The sequence below is a fragment of the Schistocerca serialis genome, chromosome 3, assembly GCF_023864345.2.
Source record: "Schistocerca serialis cubense isolate TAMUIC-IGC-003099 chromosome 3, iqSchSeri2.2, whole genome shotgun sequence".
Lineage (NCBI taxonomy): Eukaryota > Metazoa > Arthropoda > Insecta > Orthoptera > Acrididae > Schistocerca > Schistocerca serialis.
The window spans coordinates 166578883-166599214 of record NC_064640.1 but is presented as its reverse complement, the minus strand read 5'-3'; positions in this window follow the sequence as shown (position 1 = coordinate 166599214).

The following is a 20332-nucleotide window of genomic DNA, read 5'->3' as shown; positions in this document are numbered from 1 at the left end:
CAATATTTCTTTGCTCAACAGATGGCGCAAAGCATGCATATAACCGTATGACCAAAACTAACTTCTGCAAAGACTTCAAGGACTTAACAAAAGTATAGACAGAAACAGACACGTGGCTACACACGTATTCAGCAACCTGACAAAGCATATTAAATGCCTTATGGATAATATTAGGGAGTTTTACATAGAATTAAAGGACTTTCTGTTGGGTAATTTCCTCAAATTATCTATCCTATCTTCACAGAAACTCTTAATATGAATGTTTAGAAAAAATGTGTGTGAAATCTTATGGGACTTAACTGCTAAGGTCATCAGTCCCTAAGCTTACACACTTCTTAACCTAAATTATCCTAAGGACAAACACACACAACCATGCCCGAGGGAGGACTCGAACCTCCGCCAGGACCAGCCGCACAGTCCATGCTGCAGCGCCTTAGAATGCTCGGCTAATCCTGCGCGGCTGAATGTTTAGAGTTCTTTTTTAATTAATATTACCAGTATAATATAATATTACATAATCTGTTGTTTCAAGGTATCGCTCTTAAATAAACTTTACACTCTTGACCTCTTTCTTTATCACAGATAACCCTTTCTCTGGGATCCATGGACTGCAACCAATGGAATGAATGTAATGTAAAAGATCTTCAGGTGTAAATATTATACATGCTTTACCGTCCTCTAAAATCACTCCTCTTTTTAACTCGAATTAGGCGAATTTTGTATCATGAGTTTTTTATTTAGCTGTATTCTTTTTCATTTCTTCACAACATATTTTAAATTTTTTCAGACCGTTCTCTTTCTCACTAAAGATTATACGACGGTTGCCCAGAAAGTAATGCACTGCATATTTTTCTTCAACAGTTCTTTATTGAACATAATGAGAATTATACACTCGAAAGAATGATGTTTTATTTACACACCCTATTTTTCCACGTAATCTAAAAATGGCTTTGAGCACTATGGGACTTAACATCGGAGGTCATCAGTCCCCTAGAACTCAGAACTACTTAAACCTAACTAACCTAAGGACATCACACACATCTGCGACTGTAGCGGTCTCCATGTAATCTCCATCCCGTTGTACAGCCTTCTTTCAGCGCGAAACAAGGGCGTGTATGCCCTGTCGGTACGAACCCTTGCCCTAGTGGCGGAGCCAGTGCTTCACTGTATGAATCACCTCCTCATCGTCTTCAAAATTTCTTCCACGAACAGCGTCCCTTAACGGTCCAAACAAGTGGAAGTCCGAGAGGGCTAGGCCAGGTGTGTCAGGTGTGATAGCCGTGGATGGTCTCCCCGACCGCTGCAAATCGTGGAGCTCCGCCGAACAGCCTTCTGATGACTTTGAACAAGCGTTTGTGAATATTCCCCACAGTTACTTTCTCTGCAGTGAGAAATTCATCACCTACAGACGCCATTTTGAAACTGCCTGCAGCGACGCTACCTATCGGTTGTGATGGAAGCTTGGCGCGCTCAATCGGGACATTTCAAATAATACATACATAACGTTTCGCATTCGTAGCATTGTTTTCGGCTGAGAAAAAAAAGAAATGAGATTGCATTGCTTTCTGGGCAACCCTCGTACATACACAACCTGACAAAAAACGGGGAGCATCCAAAAGACATGGCTGGATGTAAATTTAACTTTATACACATACACACCATCGGCTTGCATGTAAATGATTAGAGTTACAACTCTCTGGGACATGTTAAACGGCCACCAGAGTGCATTATTTTTTCTCGGTTTTAGTGTTACTACTAAGTCTGGTAGAGTATGTAATGGGGTGCACAGCCTCAGATGTTGATTCATCACTACGAAGGACACGGGGATGCCGCCTACTCGCCTGAGGTCGAGTTATCAGCACCTGACACAGTTTTAAAGGGACGTCATTGTGGGTCTTCAGTTGGCCAGCTGGTCGAATCGTACAATATCCTGATTTGTATGGCATTCAGATATGAGAGGGGCTCAACGTTGCATTGCGTGGCAACGTGAGGCAGGCATATTCGTCGTCTCCCCCGTCGGAGGTTCGAGTCCTCCCTCGGGCATGGTTGTGCGTGTTGTCCTTAGCGTAAGTTAGTTAGATTAAATAGTGTGTAAGCCTAGGGACCCATGACTTCAGCAGTTTGGTCCCATAGGAACTTACCACAAATTTCCAAATTATTCGTCGTCAGGGTTCTCATCGACCACGTCTTAACCACCACAAGCGAAGATTGCCGTGTTGTGCACCACGCACATCGTAACCCCTTCACATCTGCGCCCCCCATTCTAGAACAAGTAATGGACAGTGTGCAACATTCTGTGCCATCCTACACTAATGGTCAAGACCAGCGGCAGCCCTACTACGGAATTAACGTCCCGTGTGTAGGTTGCCGTTAACATCACAATACAAACGGCTGCCTTTGGAGTGTTGCCGTGATCTGGAAGCCTCAACTGCTGATAAATGGTTTCGCAGTGTGGTCAGCGATGAATCGCCGTAGTGCAGGCTTCCCTGGACGGTGAGGGTGGCTTCGACCTGGGAAGAGGTCCCATTCTTCCGATGTTTTAGAGAGGCACATCGATGTTAATCCTGGGTAAATTGTGTGGTGAGTCATCGAGTATGACTTCAGATCACGGCTGGTGATGATTGGGGAAACTCTGGTGACACAACGGTACGTCACAGACTTCATGATTCCTCATGTGTCACCTCTCAGGCGACAGTATCGTGTTGTCATTTTTCAGCGTGACAATGCTCGTTCACTAATGGCACGAACTGTCTGAGTGGTGTTGAGGTCCTCCGATTGCAGCATTATCCCCATATGTGCCCCGGATGGAACATTTGTGAAGCTTTATCTCTGTCTGTGTCATTATTCAGGATATCAAGGATCAGTTACAAGCGTTGTGGACCAGCTTACCTCAGGAGAGGATCTACGGCTTGATGACACCCTACCGAACCGAATCAGTATTTTGTAAACTTTACTCGACATTGTAATAACTGAAATAACATGACATACACCCTTAACTCGTAAAGTTCCATTTCGTTTCCTTATTAATAATAAAATTAATTATAAAAATTGATGAGACAGGGTGTTTACATAAGAAGTAAGTCCGATGTAGCGTACTTGATGCTGAATTCTGTCCAGCGGTTGACTGCTGTATTTAAAGAGAATACGGCACGTGGGAAATGCATAATCATCGTTCCATACGATTGCTGTAGGCCGCAAACATTTTGAGATTTAAACTTGGATAAGTGTCAGCAAATGGCACGCTACGACGTGTCACATGGATCAGGATATGTTCGCACCTTTTACATAGACCTCCATCAAAAAGCCCTTTTTTCATAGTATGCATTTCCAGATAATATTCTTGTGGAGCCTATTCAGAGATACGCATTTTGAGTTCGCCTGCACTATAGGAGTCAACAACCAACTCCAAGGAACTATCGTATTTTTTGACTTTATACAGGGTAAGTCAGGAGGAAAGGTACATGCTTTGAGGGGTGATAGTATTAGTGATTCTGAACAAAAAACTTCATATGGACGTATGCCCTATTCCGAATGGTTTCCGAAATAGAACACGTGTAATATCACTTCTGTACGTTTTTCCTGCATAACTCGAAAATCGCACCCTCCAGGAATACGTGTCGCAGAACAAAACTAAACTATTTTAAATTTCCAACGAAAAAGGTTCTATTCATTTTTTTCTCTAGAACTAATGGTTTGTGCAAAGAGAGCGCGAGAATGTTGAAAAACTCGCTCGACGCGCATGCGCCGTAGCGTACGTAGTTTTTATAGGCCAATCTGACGTAGTTTCCCGACTTAATAGACCACAAGTTCAAAAATGGCTCTGAGCACCATGGGACTTAATATCTGAGGTCATCAGTCCCCTAGAACTTAGAACTACTTAAACCTAACGAACCTAAGGACATCACACACATCCATGCCCGTGGCAGGATTCGAACCTGCGACCGTAGCGGTCGCGCGGATCCAGACTGAAGCGCCTAGAACCGCTCGGTCACACCGGCCGGCCAGACCACAAGTGTCCCGTATCAAACTGTTCGTCTCAACTTGCTCTTCACTATTGTGGTACATTGTAAACAGCGACAATGTTCGATAGTACAGAAAATAACAACTTGTAACAGTGATTTCTGAGGATTTTCTTGTGTCATTGCCTGACCGATTGTTTCCGGGTTTCCATTAGAGTTCACAGTTCCATTTCTTTTTTTCAAAAATGGAACCATTCATTGTGCCAGAACTCGAAAACGCACCATGAAACTGTGAGAAGTCATAGTTAGTACTCCATAGGACTCAGTGGCGAGTAGAGACGAAATTACCCTTATTTCAAGAAATAAGAAATTAATTTTATTTCAGAGGGGGAAATGTTTCTCGCCTATTCCTCCAACAGAATCACACACATCCATGCCCGAGGCAGGATTCGAACCTGCGACCGTAGCGGTGGCGCGGTTCCAGACTGAAGCGCCTAGAACCTCTCGGCCACACCGGCCGGCTATTTTACAGTTAATGACAAACAATAGATCTGATCCATTTAAGGAAGTCCACAATGAAACTAGTATCAATCAGCATGAGGTGGCTGTAGCAACAGTGAGTGCCAAAGTCCAAAGCGCAAGTAACACAACGTAAATCTTCAGTGAAGTAAATAAAGAGGCAGTAGTATCATATCTCAGGGGACAACTAGAAACCTTTAGCTCTGGACATGAGTTTGTGGAGGAACAGTGGCACAGGTTTCGATAAACAACTGACCAAGCACAGCATAGATACGTACAGAGTATAAGAGCTCATCGTATTGAGTTTCTGTAACGAAACTTCTCTAGAAAGAGCAACACTGCACAATAGATGGAAAACAAACATAAGGTTATCGGTAGACAGGTACTAAATGAAAAGCGTTTGGCTATTAGAACCGCGATGTGAGAAGACTTTAACGGAAACCATAGCAGATTTGTATAAAACCAAGAGAAATTCTCGTAACATGCAAAGGCTGTCAGCTGCACCAAAGTTAGTATCCAGACACAAATGGATGATAGAGTAACTGAAACTGAGGGTAGTAAAGTTAGTAACTGAAATTGAGGGTAGTAAAGTTAAAATAGAAAGGCTGAACTTTACAATGGAAGATACAGGAATGTAGCCCTCACTGCAAAGACATTAGTGTCAGCAGTGGTGAGAAAAATGTGAAATCCCTAAAACTGAACAAGGCTCATAGGCCTGGTGAAATATCTAACACATTCTATAGAGATTTAGCGACTCAGTTAGTTTCTCTTTTAACTATCGTACGCCGTAGATCCGTCAATCAAAAAACTGTGCCCAGCAGTTGGAAGAAATCACAAGTCACATCTGTCTATAATTAGGGTACAAGAAGTGTTCCACAAAACTACCGTCCAGTATCATTAATATCCATCTGTTGTACAATCCGAAAACATATTCAGAGCTCGAACGTAATTAGGTATCTGCAACAAAATGATCCCTTCGTGCCGGTGACCATGGCCGAGCGGTTCTAGGCGCTTCAGTCCGGAACCGTGCTGCTGCTACGGTCGCAGGTTCGAATCCTGCCTCGGGCATGGATGTGTGTGATGTCCTTAGGTTAGTTATGTTTAAGTAGTTCTAAGTCTAGGGTACTGATGACCTCAGATGTTAAGTTCCATAGTGCTCAGAGCCATTTGATCCCTTCGTCCAAGCAGTACGGATTCCGAAAACAGCGATCATGCGAAATCCAACTCACGCTTTCCTTACATGAAACTCCGAAAGCCATGGATTAAAGCTAACGGATAGATTAAGTATTTCTTAACTTTCGAAAAGCATTTAACATAGCACCACACCAATGATTATGAACAAAATCACGAGAATATCGGCTATCTAACGAAATCTACGGCTGAATTGAGGATTTGTTGCTAGGAGGTACGCAGAATGTTATCTTGGATGTACAGTCAATGACATATGTGGAATAATTTCAGGCGTACCCAAGGGAAGCCTGATGGTACCCTTGCTGTTCATGGTGAATATTATGAATGACCTGGTTGTAGCTTTAGACTTCTTACAGATGATACAGGTATCTGTGTAAATTACCACACAAAAGTGGTGTAAGTTGTGTCTGAAACAAATAATAGTCAACTGTACTCAAACTACAACGCATTTGTATAAGCTTCTTATAAATGTTTAAAAGCAGTGTGCAAACGTTTTCAAATTTAAGCCACTTGAACAGGTAATAAACATCATCTTTCTCTTCCTTCTTGTCGTATCTGTTGTCCCCTACCTTAAGCGCTGCGGTATATTCAGGGATCATTAGTTCCAGAATATTATGATGTATGGGCTAAGCAGGTTTCTTGAACACAGCAACGCTGTGAAATCATTGTTCTCCTTTAGGAGTAAGTTAATGGATGTATTCAAAGTACAGGTCGATGCATCAATACTCAGAACTTACAGTATACATTCACTGCCCTCACACAAGCTAACAACGAGCACTCTCACTCTATATTTATCAGGTTTAGCATGAAGGATTATTACCTCGTTCACTGTGGCGTGAGTGATAGGAACGAACTAATTGTAGAGCTTAGTATATTTTATTCTTTAATACCTGAAAAAACAAAGACGATATAAATCAATTTTTTTAGAGTTCCACACATTGCTGGATAGACAAATGATTCACCCTGTCATGTAAGACCTCTCAAAAGCTAAATATGTCGTAACGCATAGCAACACTCCCTGCTGAAAGTTAGTCATAATGTAAATATTAGTGATGATAATGAATAAGAACAGCAGTGGCAGTAAATGCATCAGCGTGGGAATGATCTTGAATAATGAGTTATACCCAGTGGTGGCTTTCTAAAATTCTTGATATAGTGATACTGAGTCATATTATCCCTGGACGAGTGAATTTACCTATGCAATACTTCAGTGTAAATTGCCTCCATCCTCCAAGGAAATGCTCAATCTCCCTCAGTGATACTAGGTGCTAATACGATCTGTGCAAGAAACTTCCCATTAACAAATTGGTTCAAATGGCTCTGAGCTGTGTGGGACTTAACTTCTGAGGTCATCAGTCCCATAGAACTTAGAACTACTTAAACCTAACTAACCTAAGGACATCACACACATCCATGCCCGAGGCAGGATTCGAACCTGCGACCGCAGCGGTCGCGCGATTCCAGACTGTAGCGCCTAGAACCGCTCGGCCACTCTGGCCGGCTCCCATTAACAGTTAAACTGTTTAATAAGAGAGAGTGAACTCATCTACAGGAACATACTTTTAAAAATCTAATGTTTACCAGTTAAGTGATCCAACATGATCTACACATTTGGCTGAGCTGGCAGGTATATGAGTATTTATTCTATGAGAGAATATGGAGCAATTCGTTGGAGTTTGTACACCAAACCATTCATCCACCAGAAGAAAGGATCGCTCAAATATATGATTCATGCTGTGCATCAATATACATAGATATATATGAACGAACTGAGCCAGATGTAGGCGTAGAATAGTTGTTTACTAAAGTATTAGCTGAGTACCTGGTGCTCCTCTTGTATGTATTTATTTCAGTTCTGTTAGTCAATCTCCTCTTTCTCCCTCTCTCTGCCCATCTCCTCTGTCATCCACTCCGTCCATTTCCTTCTCTCTCTTCTCTCTGTCCACATCCTTCACCCCTACCCTCTATCCAACAGCTCTTGCCCCTCCCTCTGTTCATCTGCTGCTCCCCCTCTCTCGGTCCATATCCTCCTCTTTCCTTTCTATGTCCATCTACTCTCCTCCCTCTCCCTGTCCATTTCCTCCTCTTCCCTTTTTCTGTCCATCTCATCCACGCCCTCTTTCTGTCCACCTCCTCCTTCTCTCATATCTCCTGAACTGCGTGTCATAAAGAGATATAATTTTGTGCGTACATTCAGCTTTCAGCAGAATATGTGGATACTGCCTGCTGAATGTGTTGCGAATAGAGTTAGGGGTAAAGAAGCAATAAATCTAAACGCCATGAAATGTTGCGTGATGCGACAGTTTTACTGCATGGACAGCGAAGATGTAGTAAGTAAAAAACTTTTCTCCTTTCATCATTTTGCAGAGTTTATCAGTTGTAATAAGTTTCGTAAAGATTTGACATTATGCTTAAAAATTTGTTGCAACTCACTAAATCCTCTCGTTCTCAAATAGTGGATGTGCACATAGTAGCTATACATTACTAAACGTGTACATTATGCAACAAATAGTGCGGAACTATGGTATAAACATAATGAAGATTGTATAAACATTGTGTTCATTCCTTTGAAACGTTTCACATAGCACAAATCACCAAGAAAAGCATTTTCGCAAGTATGTTAAAGTTCAAAAGTCAAAGATCAAACAGCTTTGTCGCAGAGTAAATATTTTTCCTTAATTCGCGTAATGTTCTTCAAATCAATAAGTATCTTGTACTATGCATTTCTAAGGTAGGCTATGTTTTTCCTTAGGGTTCAACATATTTTCCTTACAAAATTTCATCAAAATCGGTTTACCGGGTTAGTTATAGTAAATTTAAACGTCAGGCATGATGCGGCAGTTTTTCACGCATATAATTGTTTATGACGTTCTGTACCCCGAATTATGTATCGTAGATGGATATTATTAGCAGGTACATTCAGTGCTCTATGTGGACACTGCCTGCAAAGTGTGTCACGAATACAGTTAGTATCAAAGAAGTAATAATCTGAAGCGTCATGCCTGATCCGAAAATAAACAGTGTGAGCAAAGTAAGCGATAAACTTTTTCCTTTCATCATTATGTGGGTGGGGGAGGGGAGGGGGGAGAGTGTCAGCGAGAAAAAATTTCGTAAGGATTTGAAATCATGTGTAAAGTTTGTTGCAACTCACTAATCCTCCCACTCTTAAACACTGGATGAATAAAATCTATGTATTTGTGCATTATGGCCTACACCTATTTTTCACCCCCACCCATTTTTTTCCCCACAGCGAATCTTTCCTGACAGTGACATGTGTACCAAGTCTGGTTGTAATCGGTCAAGTGGTTTTGGAGGAAATGTGGAACATACATACGTACATACATTTTTATAATATGTATAAGTATGAATATCTTTTCTTTCTGCGGCCCGATTTTGAAGAAATGTAGCCTATACAGCTGAAGCTGAAGCTACAAGTGGGAACCCCATAAAAATCCATATGGTAGTTTTCAAGATTAGTGTGTTCAGACGGACAGAAAATAAAGCTTTGGTGTAGATTTTAAATCGCGATATCTTCTTTTTCTTTTGAAAAGTTACAGCCATATGGTGCCCCAAACTATGCTCAAGTTCCCAGTGAAAACCTCATCAAAAATCGTCTCTAGGTTTTGAGATTAGAGTGTTCAAAGACTAACATATAGGCACGACGGTATTATTGATTTGTTATTAGTATAGATGTTATACATCCTGCTACACGTAATAGCCTACAAATAAAGACAAAAGTGTAAGACCTTCCTGTATGTATTTTTATTCTTCTATAAAATACTTTGTATTCTAATGTAAAAGCATGGTCATCAGCATTACCAAGTGGACGAAATATCCCCACCATAATGACCTCTTAGTAACCGACTGGTCCTGAAATGGCACCGAAAACTGGAAGAAGAAGAAGAAGAAGAAGAAGAAGAAGACGAAGAATGGATCACTTTTTCCCAGTAATATACGGACTGTAATTATTGGCCCATCTGATTGTGCCAGGGCTAACATTGTCATGTCATAGCTAACACATCGTGAAGAGATCCACTTCCAGCATATGTATATATTTCCAAAAACATTATTTCAGTCCAAATATCAGCTATTACAAGAGATTTTACCCAGTGTAACCTACCAGACATTCAGCGAAAGCAGTGATATCCCATCACTTGAAAAAGTTAAGCCTGAGAGTGTATTCATATATAACGATGTTGCAGTGAGAAATCAGGATCAAATACCGAAATACACTCCTGGAAATGGAAAAAAGAACACATTGACACCGGTGTGTCAGACCCACCATACTTGCTCCGGACACTGCGAGAGGGCTGTACAAGCAATGATCACACGCACGGCACAGCGGACACACCAGGAACCGCGGTGTTGGCCGTCGAATGGCGCTAGCTGCGCAGCATTTCTGCACCGCCGCCGTCAGTGTCAGCCAGTTTGCCGTGGCATACGGAGCTCCATCGCAGTCTTTAACACTGGTAGCATGCCGCGACAGCGTGGACGTGAACCGTATGTGCAGTTGACGGACTCTGAGCGAGGGCGTACAGTGGGCATGCGGGAGGCCGGGTGGACGTACCGCCGAATTGCTCAACACGTGGGGCGTGAGGTCTCCACAGTACATCGATGTTGTCGCCAGTGGTCGGCGGAAGGTGCACGTGCCCGTCGACCTGGGACCGGACCGCAGCGACGCACGGATGCACGCCAAGACCGTAGGATCCTACGCAGTGCCGTAGGGGACCGCACCGCCACTTCCCAGCAAATTAGGGACACTGTTGCTCCTGGGGTATCGGCGAGGACCATTCGCAACCGTCTCCATGAAGCTGGGCTACGGTCCCGCACACCGTTAGGCCGTCTTCTGCTCACGCCCCAACATCGTGCAGCCCGCCTCCAGTGGTGTCGCGACAGGCGTGAATGGAGGGACGAATGGAGACGTGTCGTCTTCAGCGATAAGAGTCGCTTCTGCCTTGGTGCCAATGATGGTCGTATGCGTGTTTGGTGCCGTGCAGGTGAGCGCCACAATCAGGACTGCATACGACCGAGGCACACAGGGCCAACACCCGGCATCATGGTGTGGGGAGCGATCTCCTACACTGGCCGTACACCACTGGTGATCGTCGAGGGGACACTGAATAGTGCACGGTACATCCAAACCGTCATCGAACCCATCGTTCTACCATTCCTAGACCGGCAAGGGAACTTGCTGTTCCAACAGGACAATGCACGTCCGCATGTATCCCGTGCCACCCAACGTGCTCTAGAAGGTGTAAGTCAACTACCCTGGCCAGCAAGATCTCCGGATCTGTCCCCCATTGAGCATGTTTGGGACTGGATGAAGCGTCGTCTCACGCGGTCTGCACGTCCAGCACGAACGCTGGTCCAACTGAGGCGCCAGGTGGAAATGGCATGGCAAGCCGTTCCACAGGACTACATCCAGCATCTCTACGATCGTCTCCAAGGGAGAATAGCAGCCTGCATTGCTGCGAAAGGTGGACATACACTGTACTAGTGCCGACATTGTGCATGCTCTGTTGCCTGTGTCTATGTGCCTGTGGTTCTGTCAGTGTGATCATGTGATGTATCTGACCCCAGGAATGTGTCAATAAAGTTTCCCCTTCCTGGGACAATGAATTCACGGTGTTCTTATTTCAATTTCCAGGAGTGTATTTTTGTTTCGGATGCCATATGGAAGTTGATGTCTTTTATTTGAATCAAATATAGTATAAGTTCCTGTAGCAGTTGGCAAGGGATAACGCGGACCTTACTAGCGCTTTCAAACAGGATAATATGAATTTAAAACATGTTTATCAAATGCTCATAAATACTGACATGACATTCAGTGAGTTTATTACTGTATGTGGAGATTACTGGAACCACACGTGGTATGAGGATTTGGCTGCCCTCTGATGCAAACTGAGGAGCTACTCGACTGAATAGTAGCGGCTCCGGTCAAAGAAATCCATCATAACGACCGGGAGAGCGGTGTGCTGACCACACGCCCCTCCTATCCCCATCCTCATATCAGGATGACCAGGCGGTCGGATGGTCCCAATGGGCCACTTGTGTCCTAAAGACGGAGTGCTTTATGAGGATTTGGTTATTGATAAAATGAGAAAATAGAGTGATTGGTGATACAAGAGAAACTTCCCGAAGTTCCTGTTTATAAGATAGTGTACCAATACATTACTGTGTTCGTGGACAAATTTGTTCACACACCAAGCAAGAATTTCATGGGGATGATAAACAGACCGAACATCTGTTTATACGCTGATAGAAAAATCCAAAAAATAACGGGAAGGATTGAAAAGTCGCTGGAGGCAGTTGGCACCACATCTGCACATACAACTCACCTAATTCGCCACAGTTCGCAACCTGTCCTATTTTACCAGTCTGCCCAACCTACGATGCCCAACATATGTAATGAGAGGTGGTAGCCAAACCTCACGACGTCTGGACGTGGTTTCACTTTGGTTTCGCCACGTGTTGAAGACACTCGTCACAGCACTTCTCTTTACTAGAATCTCTCAAAGAAGTTTAATCGGAGAACACCACATACCGGACTGTCTGTTTAAGCCGTGCAGCCAACAGTTGGGTAAAGATCTTCATGTCACTGTTGAGCAATGTGAATGGGCAGTAACTGCATATCCGTGAAGTACTCCAAGCCCTGTGGATGAAAAAGAAGAGCCCATCGAGGAAACCATCTGGGACCCGTATGAGAGGCAGCGTAAGATCACGACAAATTTCCGTCCACACCGACGCCATTAGGGGACGAAACGTCTGATAATACTCCAGTCGGAGGCCATCAGGGCCAGCAGATCCTCCATTGCATCCTCAGAAACAGAACCAAAGGAGAGTCGGGACATCGCCTTACAACTACAGGGACTGCCCTAGCATGCCTCCCGTTAGACCAAAATTCTCAACTTACGCATACAGTGTTAATGTAGTGCCCCTTATCCATTATTGTCACTATTCGCGGCATTTCGTCGATTCCCGTAAGAGTTCCAGCCAGATGTGCATCCGCACTAAAGAGACCATTAGTCGTCCTCGTCTGAATTATGTCCTAAAGAACAAACACCATATATACCGGGTGATCAAAAAGTCAGTATAAATTTGAAACGTTAATAAACCACGGAATAATGTAGGGGCTTTTAGTGAAGCTGTATTATCAGAATGGGGAATGTGCTAGTTCAGCGTTACTACCCTATTGCCATAGGAAAGGGATTCGAACGGGTAAAGGTCCGTTGACAAATGCAGCTGTGGCGAGAATGATTTCGAAGTTCGAAGCCACGGGTTGTTTAGACGATAGACCCCGTAGTGGCCGACCGAGCACAAGGCGTAATGCTGCTGAGACAGTTCAGGAAGAAATGGAGACTGTAGGGGGTTCGTCTATGCACGAGGAAGTCAGCGCTCGTGCAGTCTCACGTCGCACCGGCATTCCATACAATACTGTTTGGTTGGCACTGAAGCGTACCCTCCGATGCTATCCGTACAAAATCCATCGGCATCATGAACTGTTACTTGGCGATTTAGTGAAGCGGAGGGCATTTGCGGTGTGGGCGTTTCAAAAGATCGCGGAAGATGACGATTGGTTGAGTAACGTGTTGTGGACCGACGAAGCTCATTTCACGCTCCGAGGGTCTGTCAACGCCCACAACTGCAGAATTTGGGCTACCGAAAATCCTAGAACTGTCGTGGAAACTCCATTGCACGACGAGAAAGTCACGGTATGGGTTGGATTTACCACATCAACCGTTATCGGGCCTTTTTTCTTCGAGGAAATGCGTGATTCTGGTTTTGTAACTGCTACCGTGACGGGTGAGAGGTACGCCGATATGTTACAGACTCGCATCATCCCCAGCCTGGCTGATAAACACCTGCTGAAACGTACGATGTTTATGCAGTATGGCGCTCCACCCTATATTGCTAGACGCGTGTAAGATCTCTTGCGCGTGTCGTTTGGTGATGATCGTGTGCTCAGCCAACTCTTCCGTCATGCTTGGCCTCCCAGGTCATCAGACCTCAGTCCGTGCGATTATTGGCTTTGGGGTTACCTGAAGTCCGCAAGTGTATCGTGATCGACCGACATCTCTAGGGATGCTGAAAGACAACATCCGACGCCAATGCCTCACCATAACTCCGGACATGCTTTACAGCGCTGTTCACAACATTATTCCTCGACTACAGAACTACAGCTATTGTTGAGGAATGATGGTGGACATATTGAGCATTTCCTGTAAAGAACATCATCTTTGCTTTGTCTTACTTTGTTATGCTAATTATTGCTATTCTGATCAGAATTGGTATTTTTCTTTTTTGTTCTAATAAAACCCCATGTCATTCCAAGCATGTGTGTCAATTTGTACCTCTCTATCTACATTATTCCGTGATTTATTCAGTTATCAAATTTATACTGACTTTTTGATCACCCAGTACATACAATTCAAGCGAGGGCCACTAATGATGTTTTTAGTACGGATACATACAAGGCTCGAACTCTTACGGAAACCGGCGCAATGCCATGAGTAATGAGAAAATTGGCAAGAGGAAGTACGTTAGTAATGTGTGAATGAGATGAGAATATGGGTCTGACGGGGGACGTGTTAGGGTACTGCCTGGAGTTGCCATGCCCACCGTTTCAGTCTGTTTTAGGCGGTGGTGAGGCAAACACACCCGAAGTAGAGCGGTTCATACGGGACGAAATGCGTCTCCCGCTGCAAGATGTTCTCGGAATTCATTTTTCGACTCTTAGTACCACTGTGTACATAAAGCTGGCGAATGAAGAGGTTGAAACCCTTGTTTGTTATGCTGATTATTTTTCGTGTAAGAAGTATCTCCCTTTAATATAAGCGGACGCAGTGCTCCATGGTTCCCATTTCCACCGCTATGTGTCTAATTCTTTCAATTAGGCCCGATAAATTGAGATACGGGTAATCAAACCCGCTAGAAAAGATAGTATTCTAATTTAAAATGAAGCAACGGATAATGCAGCATCGGTGAATGGCCATGGAACAATACGTGCACATTAGGGTCTGTAAGACTTTCTTTTTTTTTATATATACTATGAATTCAGTTAGTCGCATAAAGTGCATAATGCATACAATGGATATGCCTGGATTGAAAATTCATAGAATATAGTCATTATCTCAGTGGTGTGAATGAAGGATACTGAATAACGCTAAGAGGGAATTTCAGTTATCATTCTGATTTATTTCGATAATATTTAAGAAAACTATTACCCTCTGTGACAAAACACACATGAAATCTATTATATTTAAGAAAACGACCACTCTCAGTGACAAAACCTTCATGAAGCCCTCACTATCCCTTGCATCTCGTCATACCGGAAACATAGACAACACTTCGTTGCCAGTTACATCTACTAATGATTAAAATGGGTAATAATGAATGTTACTGAATGGTGGCCACTTAACACCATTTAGTTATTGTCACACCTATTTAACGCGCTGAGAAGGGAAGGATATCACCTTTCACTCTCTCAAACATTACTTGGGTTACTACACATGCAGTACCATACGGATAAGTTCATGTTGAAACCGCGTATTATGCAACCGCAATGCAACGTGAGCAAACCAGCCTAGGCTTCATGACTCCACATTATTCATGCTATGATTAACGAAAGGCAAATCCAGTGGCTACCGTTTTGAATGCTTGCAACACGTGGCCAAGTTCAAGAACAAAGAAACGACTAAAATAAACCGTTGAATCATGAAAAATTTATATTGCTTGTATCCAGAACTAAACTATGCAACAAATGAAGCCTTAATGACCCTATCCGCTATTGACATAAGAACAAGAACCGTTGGTTCATGCCTTCAATCACCTCGCGCCCAAATCCGCTAGTTGAAACACATTAACCTGAAAAATTTCTACAAATAAAATGTCGCTGAACGTTTCCCGGTATTAATTCACGCCCGAACATGTTTCATAATCAATGTTACCCCAAAAAACCTACATTATGAATAACATTTCTCACCATCCATGACGAGCGCCGCACCCCTGCGTCCATCTCGTTCAATCGGTGGCCCCAGAGTCCTAACATGGCGCGTTCCAGGACCAACCGCCAACTGTTCAAAAAAACTGGTGGTGGGGGTAGGACCTCAGTGAGAACCAACCTCACAAACTCTGCCCTGCTCATCCCCACTATCTTTGGAATCACGAACTCTCTGCCGAATCTGCTCACGTTGTAATGTTGGTGCTAAACTACCCTACTGCTACCACCTTTGACTAACCCAGATTATTATATATTCCATGCAAAATTACGTTTATCCATCCACATACATCACGGGATCAAAGGATGAGAGAGGAGGTGTGGCACCAATAGAAGAAAAAATATGCACGGAAGCATTCTTGAATCCAGAGGTTAATTAGCTAGACGAAACATTGAAAGGACGCTCTCGGCGTAAAATGAATTATTAAACATGTAGAAATTAATCAGTTAGTTAAATGAAGCGTAAACCTGTGGCGTTTCAAGCTGTGCGCCGATGTTGTGCGGCGCCATGCTAACTATTTCAGGTTCCGATACTCTGACGGGAGTATAGGGGTTGTCGCGGTTGATCACGCGGGTTATGGCCTCCGAACTTTGAGGGTATTCGAACTCCCGTTTGAGGCGCCTTCGGATGTTGTGGTGACCGCCTTTGTACCTTACGGAAACGTCGTCAGTCATGTTGCTGAAACGTGGAAGATGTTCTAAAGATACGATACGAGGCGTCACTCTGCCTGCGGCGCCAACTGTGTGACGTCTGTCTTACGCGTCTGTGGCGGAGCTGCCTGTCGCAAACTCTGAATCAGTCGCCACCGGCGTCGACTCCTCACGACGACGCGATGGACGTTCGGCCTTTCTCTCCTATACTGCCGTAGGAGTGGACGATCGCCGTCAACTGACTAAAGTCGTCTGTCCCGATCTCATGGTTGGTGATCACAGAGCTGCACCGACCTCCGCTTTTCTGCCGTCTGGACACATGTCGTACGACAGCCGCCCGCCATCCGACACAGAACAATATGTTAGGAAGCATCAGTCACCGAGAAAACGGAAGAGACAACGCTGTACCCGTTCTGATGACTGCCTCGATCGGATGTGTGCACAGGATGACGACCCTCCTACTGATGATGTGCTGTCCTCTGACGCTCTGACACCGGACAACGCGACGTCTTTCCCCGCCTCCACCTCTAGTCAACATCCACCTACTGACACCGATATTCCCCCGCCTGTGTCTGATGCGGTCACCTCCTTTTCTGTGTCTGACTTTACCTGTGGCCCACGTCTAGTAGTGTTCCACTGAACGAGCCCATTGTGACATCTGTCACCTTAGCGGGTGACGTCGATGCTGAGGATGGACGTTCCGGATGTGTACAGAGTGATGGACCCCCCTCAGTGGGGTCGGCTCCTCCCCCGTCAAAGAGACAGGCCCTTCCACAGAGGCCTAACACCCTGTTCTTCCCCTGTGTTTGGATCGCCCATCTTCCTGGCGATGGCAGTTTTTCAAACTTATCGCATACTCACAGTCAATGTCAATACCATTCGCCCACGCTGAAACTTTGCTTTACTCCATGAAATGCTGCATGTTGCAGACGTTGACGTTGCCTTTCTTTACAAGGTGTATGCTGCAACCTGCTGTGCTCCCATGGCTTTATTGCACATGTCTCCCATGCTTCCCCTACTGGTAGTGGGGTGGCGAACCTCTTACATGACGGTATCCTCGTTGATACAGTTGCCTATCCCCCTAGTGCCAGAGGTATGGCTCTCACCTTTTGGCGCGTCAGCATCATCGATGTCTATGCGCCATCTGGTTTGGGTAGCGGTCGCGAACCTTCTGCTTTCTTCTCCGAGGCAGTCACGCTTCTTTTCCTGGATCAGCAGGACGCATTGGTCATGGGAGGCGATTTTAACCCCACCAAGGCGCCCAAAGAGCAACGGCCGCGTCATTCTCCATGCCTGGCGCTAGTGGAAATTCAACAGCACCTCAATCTTGTGGACTCTTGGGAGTATGTTCATGGTGATCGTCCGGGTTACACATTTCACTACCCATTCTTCCAGTCGTCTCAGTTGTGTTTATATCTCCCGCGGTATTGTCGGTGGAGTGCAGGCTGCTGAATTCTGGCCCATTGTGCTCTCTGACCATGACACATCTGTGCCATCAAACTCTGCCGCCAAAGGGTGTGGCATGGCTGGGGACTAAGGAAACTGAGCACAATCTATCTTATTTCACCACACTGCCGCCAGCTCATCGAGACCACATGGCCCTGCCGTGGTGAGTGATCTGCACAAAGCCTGTCCTCCACAAGGCCTTGACTGATTATGAAAGGGAGGTCACAGCATGGTGACGACGCACCCAGGATTTCTGTTTCACCATTCTCTGGGTGTATCCCCCACGTTCCAACTCCATGGCCCGCCGCATGCTAGTGGCATTGGGTTCATATGTTTCCCATGGCTTGATGTTTAAGATAAGGTACGAAACCCTCACCCTTCCGACGTTTAGGCGGTTCAGGCTTGCATCATATCCCTGACAGAGCGACAGCCCATTTCGTCGCCTCTCAAATGGTACTGTGGCACCCTTATCCTACATGCCTTACCAGCCTGTTGATGGTGGCCCTTACACCACGCTCTCTCTCAGCCCCTACCCAGCTTTCGGACGTCCTGTCGCCCTTCTTTTATTTCCGCCATTTTTTCCTCGAACTGAGTTATCTCCACACTGTGATACTGCCAATGCAGCTAACATTCACGATGGCGACCTATGGCTTTCTTTCGCAGTACAGGTCCCCAAATGTGGTTGAAAGAAGCATCCCCACATCGGTTGGCGTGCCGTCTGGCGATCGGTGTGCGCTCCTTGTCTTCTCACTGACGTTCCGTCTGCATGGTGCCTTATGGTTAATGAGAAGCAAGTATGCCGGTCACGCCTCCAAGGGATTCACTTTGTAGACACACCGTTGTTTGTCACCTGTGATATTTTGGACATGGAAGAGCACGGCTTGGTGTGCATTGGCGATAGGTGTCTGGTTCTTGGAGCGACAGATGCTGGCCCTAATTACCTGTACGAGTCCTTGTCACACACCTCATCAGCTGCTTTTCTTGCCGGACTTAGGATACTTCCCATAAACGAAGACGAACTCAGTGAAGTGCATTTGTGGAGACGAGGTTCAGTACTTGTTTCCTGACGGCGAGGAAAATGTCCTTGATTTTTGGCACTTTCTTAATGAACGCCATTCTGCAGTTGTCTGCAATCCCAAATATAGACAACTTTTCTCCAATTTCCTTTGTAGTGTCTTTCTTAACCCACCCCATAGTTGGGGTATTACTGCTATGAGGAGCTGAGCCACTCTAGTCATCGGGATGTTCTCCGAAAAACAATGCGTCGATAGTCTCACCGAGTCTGGCGACTTGCCGCTCCCTCCTCCTTGCGACACGTTTCCTCGTGCTGTTAATGACAATTTAAAAAAAAGGAAAATTGGTGAATAAATAAATCGTTGATGTTCTTTGTATCTTTGTACCTCTACACCACGTTCCCTACACTTTTCTTGATTGCTGGGGAGGGAGGGAACGGGAGATGGTGGGCAGGCCTCGGTTTGCAACACCTGCCACTATGCTTCCACCCCTCCCTTAGTGCGCCAGGAAGGTTCTTTTAAAAAAAGAAAGAAAAAGATGTCTTATTGCTCAGAACATCTGCCTAGTAAGCAAGAGACCACGGTTCCAATCCCAGTGGACCGCAGATTTTCAACTTTTCCCATTGATTTAATCAATGCCCATTCGCAGCCAATATCTTTAATTCCTTTATGTCTTAGACTCGATATGTTCCATAGACACGCAGTCCCATTTCGGTTTGTCTCTTTAAGGATACGAAAACTTTCTCCAAGGCAGCTAAGAATACTTATGGGAACATGACTCCCCTTCCAATGCCTAATTTCTCACTATCGTAGCTGTCAGTACAGATTTTGTTGGCATTGAGGGAAAATGATTGTTTACAGTAAACAAATGGAAACAAGAAAAATCCACACCTGTCATTTAGTCAGCTGTCTTCAACTGAAGGTATGTGTGAGTATAATATGCAGCAGCGAAGAGAAGGTAGAAATGTTACTCATTTGGGGTGGTCAAAATAAATTAGAGTGAATGACTGGTGAGTATTTTCTTTGTGTTTCCATTTGTTTACTGTCAACTTCAGCAAGTTAATCAGTTACCTCACCCTGGGTACCTACAATGTGTGCTACTACAGGAGAATTTTAGGCTACATTTTTAATAGCAAGGGCGTTCAATAGATAATGCAACACATTATTTTTCTTGACCAGTTTTGGTTGAAAAAGGTAGAATTTGTTGGGGGAAATCGTGGAATATTCCCGCTTCAATTCAAATGGTTCAAATGGCTCTAAGCACTATGGGACTTAACATCTCAGGTCATCAGTCCCCTAGACTCAGATCTACTTAAACCTAACTAACCTAAGGACATCACACACATCCATGCCCGAGGCAGGATTCGAACCTGCGACCGTAGCAGCCGCGCGGTTCCGGACTGAAGCGTCTAGAACCGCTCGGCCACAGCGGCCGGCCCCGCTTCAATTCTCTACAGTTTCATGAAGTTCCATCATGTGGCGGCGCTATTCGTACCCTTCAGAATGGCGTCTGCAATGGAGGTGTGTTCCAGGCCGAGACCTGTTATTGCGCCGGC